Source organism: Falco naumanni, chromosome 14 (genome assembly GCF_017639655.2).
Source record: "Falco naumanni isolate bFalNau1 chromosome 14, bFalNau1.pat, whole genome shotgun sequence".
Taxonomy (NCBI): Eukaryota; Metazoa; Chordata; class Aves; order Falconiformes; family Falconidae; genus Falco; species Falco naumanni.
Window position 1 is genome coordinate 20,295,257 of NC_054067.1, and position 8,811 is coordinate 20,304,067.

Below are 8,811 nucleotides of genomic sequence, written 5' to 3' on the forward strand. Positions count from 1 at the left end.
AAAGATACATTTAGGATGCATTTGCTTCAGAACCATACTTTCTAAATATATGTATTTCAATACTAGTCATCAACACGCTTCAATTCCAGCCTTAAAGATGCTTTATGAATTCAGACATTTCTTCTCTGCTACTTCAATTTGAGATTGTTGTCATATAGTTAAACTCAGATGGACATCCTGTATAATTCTAAAGAAGACAACTGTTTAAATAAGGAAGAGACATTTTTAATGTTAATTTCTGCTCCTGCCATAGCACTGTTTCTAATTCTACTGTCAGGTAACAACATACATTTTGCCTAGCTAAGTTTCTTACCTCTAATAATGACATAGTGTTATTTAGCAACTTAGGGACAGTGGTAGCAGTCAGCCTAAATAATATATAATTAATTGAATGATAAACTTAAAATATCACATAGTAAAGTAAGTTTATACACCTTTTCATTGGAAATGGATGAACACCAAGAGAGAATATATTATTATGTTTAAACCTCTCTGTCTTGTATCAGAAATATTGCTACACTTTGTGAGATTTTACTAATTTAGGCACTATCTGGGACTGTGTGACTAAATAAAATCCTTGGGGGTTGTGAGTCAATGCTTGATGGATGAGTCTTAATTTTTAACTGAAGGGGTCCCTCTGCTGGATCGTTTCATAATTCACTGCACAGGTTTGGGGGGGATGTGTGTGTTGTGTTTGAAATATAAATGCACCGTTTGGTACTATAAAGCATTTTCATAACAATGCAAATAAATATTCATTACGTAGTGAATGTAGCTGTCTTCACATGATTTTACAAAGACATTTGCAAGAAAAAGACTGGGTATTTTAATGATAAATAAAATACAATATAAGATAACTATATTTGAAGAAATAAGGAGGATAATATTTCTCTTCTAAGTACTTAAGGGTTTTTGGCCTTTATAAAAAAATAAATAAATCTCTATTGGAAGCAGAAGGCTAAGATAAAAATATTTCCCTGAATGTAGTAATGTCCCTGATGTTCTTTAGATCCTAATTCCATTTATAAATTACATTGCCTAACAAAGATATTTAGAAGAGTACCACATGAAATTTCAATGTTTATAACATTATTTATATTTTTAATGAATATTAGATATCTGTTCTAAATAAGATATTGGCACTGGGCTGGGATTTTGAAGGTGTAGGTTCAGTTTTAGATGGTTTTGATCAGAATTTCTGTAAAAAGCACTGAAACACCAATAATAATGTTTGAAATTTATAGATAATTATATAGATAATGCTTCAGAAACATAATTTCTGTTGAGTTTCTTAACTGTTTTGTAGTTTTCCACTACCAAATTAAGAATTTGAGTGCAACTCCTTTGAGTGGAAACTGTTACCTTTGAAGAATGACTTTCATTGAAAAATATGATTATGGAATTTTGAGTGAATCACATAGCAATTTCATATTGTGTATAAATATTCAAGTAAAAAAGATATGGTTTTTTTTTTATTAGCAAATTAAGCCCAAATCACTGTTACTTTCAGTCAGTAATAAAAGGGCTACAGTTCTAAAAATACGATGTCATATTCTGGCTGAGTCCACAGAGTTCATTGGGACCATCATACGGTATCCTTCTGTAAAGGCTTATCTGCCTCTAAACAGGTTCTCCCACCACCTTCCGCTCAACGTGACACCCGTTCCGTTACACACCTGCCAGTCTCTGATGCAGCACATGACACCTAAGGCCTCGTCACCTCTGGGGCCCGCAGCTGTGGCTTCACACCGTTTGCTTGGCAGAACGGCAATGGGTGCCACTTTCTCAGCACATGATCACCGCCCAGCTATCACTCTTTTCTTTGGAGGTTTGATGTAAAGCATCAGGAGTGTGTCACATATATACAATTATTTCCTCCTTCACTGGTGAGAATACTCCCACCGAACACATTCGTCATAGCTTGGGAGTCTCTTCAGACTAGCAGTGGGCTCGGGACAGAGGTATTTTTCAGTAGCGCTTCCTCCGCATCAGAACATTTGGACTCTATTATGTCCACAGTACACATGAGATTCTCGATAAGCACGTAGAGATGATCACAGACATTTCCACCATCCTGTATTACTAAACTAATGAGAGAAAACAAATTCATTCTAGTCCGCTGAGAAGCCACAAAGCTGCGAGTGTAGAATGTCACCAGTGAAGCCCAATTCTAAGCAATTCACATACTTTTCTCTTCCAACTCTCTCGTGAGTGGTTTCAACAGGAATCCTTTTCTATGTGAGCAGGCAGCTGCCACAGCTCCCACAGATAGAGCCAGCTGGTGATAAATTTGCTCCCAGGGGCAAAATAAAGTGTCACAGATCTTGCTAAAAAACAGGCTCAGAAATCTTTATCAGAGGCCATTCTGGCTGAAGTTTTTAAAGATTTCTGTGAGTTTTTCCCTTGATTCTCCCTCTTTTGCAGATTATCTGAGACATGTAGGAAGTGAGGGTGGATGTGACTATTGATAGGTTTTGTTTCACATTATTATGTTTTCCAGATCTGTGAGGGTCCTGACCCAAAGACAAAAGTGTGCAGACACTTTACATAACTCTGGTGCACAAAGTCATTTTTCTCCCCAACCTGGATGACTGGTGTCTAAAACCCAGCTTATAAAAAGATTCTTTTATCAGAAGTTTTTTCACCTGTAACATGTAGGTAACATGTAACAGTAACATATGTATCAGTATTGTAGGTTTGTCCTTTATTCTTCCTGACTGTGTTGCCCCATTATTATTGACTCAAATCCAGATTAGGATGTACAAAGCCAAGAACTTGAAATAAGCTATAGAAAATCTCAGTGTCTTTGCTCTTTGCCAGGCTGTCCTGTGTGCTTACAGATAGCACCACAGTTGTGTTTTATATTGTCAGATGTTTCTATTCCTAAAAAAATGCTGGCTGTGGAGCACCAAAATTTAAATCACCTTTTTAGCTCTTCACATTGCAAGAAAGGTGAAAGCAAAAATGGATTAACTCAGCAGCAGATCACGGGAGCTGTTTGGTTTGGATGATTCTCTTATTCTAGATATTTTTGCATAAAGTAAATAACCTGCTAGAGTGCATGAAGATGGACAAACCCTGCTTCTGCCCCGTCTTCCAGCAGTTTTCTCCTGGGTAAAAACCATCACCTTTGCATGTTTCTGTTCTATCTTTCCTATAAAACTAAAGGTCAAATGTAGAAGAATTGTAAAGGGATAAAGGCAGGTTAATTAACATTGATAATATACAGCTGTGGGCTTCCTTCAGGGGCGGCGGGTTGGCTGATGTAGATAAGGTGCAGCTGTGGCTGGTTCCTTGTGGGGGATTGGTGGCCATGCCAGGACAAGGTGTGGGAACTACTTTAAAGTTAACCTGGTATGGGGTGGTAAAAGCCTTGTTGCAGCCAGCTAGTTTTGAGAGTGCTGTAGCAATCAAAAGGAGGTTCAGTTTGGACAGAATTACAATTACACTGATAGGTATGTGCCATTATCTCAGCTGTTTAGATCACTGGTCAGTTTTTTGCTATTTCCAGCCTTTTTACCATCACAGCCAAAGAGGATTCTGCATCCCAGTCCACAGTAGCATAGCAAATAATCTGGTGGTTACTGTAGACCATATGTTTCAAGGTATCATTTTGCATGGATAATCTCCACTCTGAAATTACTCATTATATCTGGTATCATAAACGTGTAATAGGAACCAAGCACAGCATTTTTACTGCTCACTGGTTGTTACAATTTCAATCAGGAGAGATGCTTTGAAGTCAGTTGTAAATGTAGTAGTCAAAAATAAATCAGAGTAGACATCTAGACTAAACATTAATTACTGTTTATAGAGTATAATTTCTTCCTAATTGGAAAAGAAAACCAAATCACCATAGCATTTAGGAAACAAAACCTACTTTGCCTCAAAACTTCCAGAAGGAAAGTGCCAGTCTCTCTTTGTTTAATCTCCATAGTAAGTATTCGGTTCCTGCTCTTCAAAGTGTTTGTGCCTAAATTTACTGAGAGGGCAGGAACATATCAAAAGGAAGCAGCAATTAATTGCACCGCTGAAGATGAATGCCATTCTCTTTAAGTCTCCTATGAGTTTACAGTTAGAGCTGGATCATGAAAACTGGTGGACACTCATTAAAACATTCCTTTGAGACACTCAGCAAAGCAGTGTGTGCATGAAGATTCTTCAGCACTGTTCAATTATGCGGGGTTGTGCTGCCCTTTGGGAGAAAAGTTGGCTAAACTAAAATACCTGGAATGTTACTGCGTAATTCTCTGAATGTGCGTTGCTTTACTCGGCATTTGGTGTTTCTAACAAAAAAAGGAGAACAAAGGCTAAGGGAAAATACAAAACTATAGTAGATACTGCCAGGGACCTGCTTGACATTACACCTCTAGCACGTGGTAGCAAGTGCTCATCCCTCTTTGTCTAGGCTGCTTATGGGAATAGGAAGCAGGCAAGAGGGGGGTCAGGGGGTGGTAGATGTGGCAGCCCTGTGTTTATCACCTACCGCTTCTTTACAAGTAGGGAAGAAAGCATGGATCTTGTGCTTGATATGAAGTAGGGAACCTACCGTGTAAGGAATGTCAGAGAGTAACTACGAAATATGAACTCCATTATGTGAGTTTGTCTTTGGTGCCATGACTCTTGTCCAGCTAACTGAATTTAGGGAGGGCCTCTCTGAAGCCCCAGTGCCATGAAGAACTTGTTTAGCTTCAAGCTGTTTTGAACTGGAGCTTCAACATCAAATTTCAGATTCAAGCATTATGTAAAATATAAAAATGGTCGGTATGCATTGAAGTTCGGTATGCATTGCATGCCACAAAAGCTGAAAAAACCCAGACTTTTGTCACCTCTTAACGAAGCTGGACACTTGAGGCAAACACTATTATCCAAACCCACTACTGTTATCCTTGCCTGAGAAACCAGTTACTTACAAAAGAAAAGCAAACTCTGACCCAGAAAGGTAAATAGGTTTATGTGTCTAAATCAATAAACTTAAGTATAATATTGACATTTAGATTTAGAAAGTAACTCATAGTAAGTTTAGACTCAAGCTTTAAGTAATCTATAATGAGTTGACGTTTATGTTCTGCTCTTGTAATTGAAAGTAGTGACATTTTTGTTTTCTTCAAGGACATCTGTATTAGCCCAGTGGAATTGATAGTTGTCATTTCCACATGGACAAGTTGAATGAGCAGAAAAAATGTGTCAGAAAAATTATTTGTACAGAATCAGTGTCATAGCTGTTGTATAGACTACAATGGGAAAAAGATTACTAAGGATCAATTGCTTCTGAGGTCTAAAGGTTACTGTGGTCTCTCATTTCTGTTAGTAGCTGCATTTCTCAAATAGCTGAAGTTGTAAAATAAGTATCTGAAAACATACGGTAGTTTACTTCCATTAGAATGTTGTGTGTGTGGTATTATTGGATTACAGTAATGCATGGGATTTGATAAAGCAACTTTAGCAATTGCTGCTCTATGATCAGTGATTTGTAGAGTGGAGTCCCCCAAGAAGTAAATTACAATTGAAAATTTCAGACCAATTTATATGTATGATTAGTTCAGAAACTGGTTGAAAAGACAACTTTCTGTTAATGCCACATATAATATGAACAACTGGAAAATTTCTAGGGACTTGAGCAAATTAAAGACTAGGTAATCACTGACTACAGGTAGCTAATTAGTACAACATCCTGTAATGGATTGGAAGTTGATTGAAGGTACACAGTTTCCTAGTGTCTTTTTGCCAAGGAGTATATTTTACTTGTTCAAATTTCCTTGAAAGAAATTTTTCTGTTAAAGACAGAAATTTCTAAAAATGGAGGGCAGGAGCACAGTAACAAGGGAAGGAAGTATGACATAAATATAAAATTTCTCTAATCACAGATTTGAAGCAGTAATAACAACAATGGTAACACTGCTAGTGACAGGTGTGGTGATGAAGTGAATCAGCTGTGAACAGTTTGTAAGTCAGGAAATGTGATGGTCAGGAATGATAGAAGGTATTCATGAGTGGTGCAGTCACAGAAGTGCAGGAGCTGTTGGAGGAACAGCAGAGATAACAAAGATGCTGAATGGGAAATTGTCCTCTGTTTTCCAGAGTGGCCAAGTCCAGAGAGCTTCAGAGAAGGACTTGAGGCTCAGAAGAACTGCTTTGTCAGCAGTTTACAGGTATGTCCTGACAGCTGACATGCTCTCCAGCACACGTATTCAGCTGTTTGTAAAATGCAGCTACCGATGGAAACAAAAGGCCATAGTAATCAAATACCTCAGTGATTTTCCTTGGGTTTTCCAGTGATCTGTTTTTGGTTTTTTTTTCCATTTAAAATACTGCAAGAAAATTTCATGCAAAAATACAACTCAATACAAAATATACAATGAACTTCTGTGAGGAAATGAGCAGCTGACAGACATAGTTTACTGTGATTGAGAGGAAACATTTATCTGCTTGTGAGAAGAGCAGGTTTGTAGTCATATGTCTCAACAGAAGGAGAGCGATAGTGGAATATCCCCCGAAGCAGGGGCACTGGAGCACTTTGAGGAATGGAAGTATGGTCTTTCCCACAGAAGTGAAGACTTGGTTTTTTGGCCATTTCACAGCCTGTGCTGAAAATGAAATAGATGTTTTTGCACAGCTGAATGACAAATTCATGAACTCTGCAGGGCAAACAGGTTTTATGCAAAACTATCTCGAATATCTGTGTCGCCTGTATTTCTGGACACCAGTAGCATCAAGGCAGCTCAGTTCTAGCCAGACTTTTTCTCTCCGGCTGTATACTAAGCTGAAATAGCACCACAAGGACCATTCACTCTGTACTGCACTATTTAGCTCTCTGGAAAGCTTCATTGGCTTCATCTGTTGATTTTTCAGACACCTGACTAGGTTCTGCAGGAGTCATTCTTTTGGGGTTTAGGTTGCTTTCCAGCAGAGCCACACGGACGTTTGCGAAGCACACTGTACTGTGGCTGGTTTGAGATTCGTACTGCTGGGTGTTTTCCCCTTGTTCCACAGTATTTCAGCATCAACTATTCTAGCGAAGAATTGGTGGATTTAGGAATGCTGCAAGTGGCATAATATATTGTTTTGTTTTGCTTCCACTTGATTAGGCATTTGAAGATATCTCTAATTTTCAGACAAGATCCAAAACAATCTGATGTAAATTTGCTGATTGAATGGCTACCTAGCAGTGACCTAGATCTGATGAAGAATTAGTATGGATGAATTTTAATTGTTGGAAGGGCCATATAAAAATTTGTAAAAGGTCAACTAAAAAATAGTGTGTTGTCAGTGATTTATGGAAAGTATTTGCTGAAGTCAGCCTGTATTTCAATTATTAACAATTTAGAAAGGCCCTTCCCTGCAACCTTCTGACTGAACATTGGTATGAGGATACAATGTTGGTGCAGATGGAGATGCTTTGGCACTGGGTGTACTGGTTCAGTTAATTTACGTCAGTGTAGTCCACTGTTTTCAGCCTTTCATGTTAGGTCAAAGATGGATTTAAGGGTCCCATATATCCATCTAGGTTTTAAAATAAATAAATACAAACCAACTGATGAAATATCTCAAGATCATGCTAAAATTTTATATCCTAGTGGACATGCTAGGAATCCATTGCCTAAACTAGGGATGGGACAAAGTTTTGCAGATGTTCAGTGAGGTTCACATGTCTAAATATTTGCTCTATGTTTTGACTTATCTATGTATTTTATAATCCTAAACCTATTTCAATCTTCTAAGCTCTGAAATCTTTTAAGGGGCTTTGAAATCAGTGACTTGACTAAACTTTATGTTGCTACTTAAGCGAGATAGAAAGATTGTGTTCAGTTAAGTATAGAATGTGGTTTAAAAATTTGGGATAGTTTCATTGATTAATATTAAATTAAAAATTCAAATTATCTTCAATGAACAGATTGTTCAATAGTATCTGAAATTTTAAGAAGCTAAAACTCACGGTAGGAAGCACTCTACACAGGTAGCTGTAAGGATTAAATCAGTGTGAGTTTTTTCTTCATGTTGTGTCATATTATCTAGGATGATTCAGCAATAAACAAAATGAGGCTTTTAAAAATTGTTTCTTGATAGATATACACACCTTAAAACTTTTTGTTCTCGTCCATTTCACATTCTGCCACCAGAGGGTGGTAAAATATCTTCAAGTTTTCCTTTTTCCTGTCCTTTTATTTTCCTTTTTTTTTTCTTTTTTTTTTTTTTTCTCTTTCTTCTTATTAACATTTGGTCTCCTGCTAAAACATATACCAATTTATAAAAAGGTGATTTGCACATTACTATACTCTCCATCTTCAGATTTTGTAAGTCATAAGGATTTTTTCCACTTTTGCTAATAGATCTTTCCTGCTCTTGTGTATATGAACTTGTCTATGTCAGATATTTTGAAAGGTTTTGATTGGGAGTTTGCTACTGTGAGCTCTGTTACACTGCTGTCATTTGTTCAGTTTGCACGGACTTGTGCTTCCACTACAGAAGACGTAGGAGAGCTTCAGGATTAAATATAGATCAGCACTGTCATCGGTTTCCATTCCCCTCTTGAAAGGTAAACTATATTTTCAGAGCAGGAAAGACAAATGCTGAAATGATGGTGAGGGTTTTCCTGGTCGTTGAATGCCTGGTAAACTGGCAGCAGGTCATGTCCCATGTCCCGCAGCAGCAGCTGCTGTCCAGGCGCTGCTGCTCACCCTGCCCGCAGACAAAGCCTGCTATTCCCTGAAAACGGAGCCCTCGTGCTCTATTAAGTCCTGTGGGCACTGTGAAGTTCTGGAGTCTCTCTGGAAATCTGCACAGACTGCAGCGGTGTAGTTCCCATTACTG